Here is a 2,782-nt window from a genome sequence, read left to right on the forward strand (position 1 = left end):
GAGACTGATGTAATGGAGGGTCTCAACAAACTTTAGAACGTCCAAACAAGAATGTCTTCAAGAGGAACTGAAAGCGTTACTACGTTGCATTGTCGTCAAGGATCTGTGACACTCGCGAACCTGTATCGTCACATCGGAAGGGGGGAATAGTATCGGCAGGTTATAGAAGGAAGACTCGAGTTATGACTAAAGGAAACAGCAACCGTACACCTCATCCCATACATCCATATCAGGAAGGATATTCCACTATGTCTCACGGACACAAAGAACCTCAGAAAAATACGACTACTTACAAGTCCCACCAAACTTTCGACTAGCTAACTATCCACAAAATTTTCGTTTCTAAGTGTTACCCGGATATAAAAACTGCGTTGGATAAAAAGTGATTATAAACTAATTTCGTTCGGATTTTTAATAAAATAAAAGGTTTTTACATGGTTTTGATTGATTTTATCGTGAAAATCCTTTTACATCCTTTTCAGGTATTGAGGACCCCCCGATTAGTAAATCCGGAGTTGACATATGTGTGTTGTGTGTGTGTGTGTGTGTGTGTGCTGTGTGTGTGTGTTGTGTGTGTGTGTGTGGTGTGTGTGTGTGTGTGTGTGTGTGGTGTGTGTGTGTTTTGTGTGTGTGTGTGTGTGTGGTGTGCGTGTGAAGAATCCCCGGACATCTGCCAAGATGATTGTTGCTGACCTGGCCTCTTCTGGAGTTGATGTTTCAAGGAACACAGTGGTGAGGGCTCTTCATCGTGTTGGGCTTCAGGGCCATCGTCCCAGAAGAACCCCTTTACTCAAAGTTTGGCACATCAGAGCCAGACTGAGGTTTGCCTGTGAACATTTGAAAGGTAAAGATGCGTTTTGGAAGTCCGTGCTTTGGTCTGATGAGACTAAACTGGAACTGTTTGGGCAAATGGATGTTGCTCATGTTTGGCGAAGAAAGGGAGAGGCCTTCAACCCTAAGAACACATCATGCTGTGGGGCTGTTTTGCAGCCTCAGGCACAGGGAGCCTTGTTCGGGTGCAAGGCATCATGAAACATTTAAATTATGTTGACATTTTGAGGGATAATATGAAAAAATCTGCTCTTAGTCTTCGCTTAGGTCGTCGCTGGGTCTTCCAACAAGACAATGATCCAAAGCACACATCAAAATTGGTCCAACAGTTCCTAAAGAACACCAAAACCAAGGTGCTGGAGTGGCCCACACATAGCCCAGATCTTAATCCTATTGAGAATCTGTGGTGGGTGCTCAAAGTGAATGTCCATGCTCGGAAACCACGCAATTTGGACCGGCTGGAACAATTTGCAATGGAAGAATGGGCCAAAATCCCTCAAGAGACCTGTGCCAACCTAGTAAAGAACTACTCTAAGAGGTTGTTGTCAATTGTGGCTCAGATAGGTTACACTATTGACTATTAATGGCCTGGGGGCTAATATTTTTGACCAACCCATTTTTCACTATATTTGATATAAAGCAAGCCTAAAAACTTATTTTATGTTTCAAAATATACCAAAAGCTACTAAATAGCACTGGTGAATGTTTGATTATATCAAGTTGTATCAATGCTGGAAACATTGGGAAGAATTTTAGGAAAATGTTCCATAACTCTTGGGGGGCTAATAATTTAGGCCTCAACTGTATATGTTCTAAAAATGCTTAAAACACACAAATCTGATCATTTGGTTGTGCTGTTGTGAAAAGAAAGAAGACATAGAAAACTAGATTGATTTATCTTGAGTCTATAAAAGTATGAAGCACTATATTTTGTTTCGTAAAACTGTATTCCAAAATCAATGATAGTGTTTTTACAAAATGCGTTCAAAGTTACAGAAACTAATGACAGTTTGCTTGTATCCTTGTTTTCTTAGTTTTTACGTTTGATTCTCCTATTAAGCCTGAGCTTCAGTGAAATGAAGTGTGGCCTCAGATGTTTGTTACAGAACATCCTCCTACCTCGTTCAAGGAGGGTCCCTGAATGCACCACTGAGTCATGCTTTTCGTCCCTGCAACTCTTTTAGCCCAGCAGTACATAATAATTGTATACAGGTTAAGTAATTGTTGGACAGTTTGTATATAGTTAAAGTCTCTGTAATTGTTTTGCCATACCATACAAACAATAACTGGAAAATAATGAAAATTAAGTTTCGAAATTGTGTGCAATTTGCAAGAAATGCAGAATACCTATAGTTAAGGCCTTAAAGGCATTGCAGATGTGTACATTGATGTCAAAATAAATGTGTAAAAACTGTCATATTGAGAGTCAGTTATCTTTGTTCCTTAGCTTAGTTAGTTAGTTGAGAAAGAGAAGGTTATTCACATTTCCAATTAAAACACTCAAACTGGTCCGTGGTCAACTCTAATGTAGCTGCTGTGTGTTGAGTATCTTGCCAAATATACTAAACAACTAACAGTTGATTTTTTCCCTTATGTTGCAATTCTTGAATTCAAATATGTTTCTGTTTTCGGATTTCCCACTTTGATCAAAAGCCCTGAATGGATCCCCCGGCTTATATGTTTATCCTCTCCCTCTGTGTGCATGCCAGGGCTTAAGCTGCCTTCAAGGCCCATCAAGTTTTTATAAGTGTTGGTGGAACTTCTTGAACTTGGCCTGTTGCTGGGCAAGCCCAAGGCAGCTGAGTGGATTAGCTCTGAAGACAGGTTTACAGGTCTAATCATGGACTAATGTTTAGAGAACTAAAAGATAATAATGTATTTAGACTTTTAATGAGCCAAAAAGCTGGGTACTTTAAGTGCAAGAGTACAGCGTGCAATGGTGTGTGAGGGA

Source organism: Notothenia coriiceps, unplaced genomic scaffold, assembly GCF_000735185.1.
Source record: "Notothenia coriiceps isolate Sejong01 unplaced genomic scaffold, NC01 NC01_scaffold00037244, whole genome shotgun sequence".
NCBI classification, from domain to species: domain Eukaryota; kingdom Metazoa; phylum Chordata; class Actinopteri; order Perciformes; family Nototheniidae; genus Notothenia; species Notothenia coriiceps.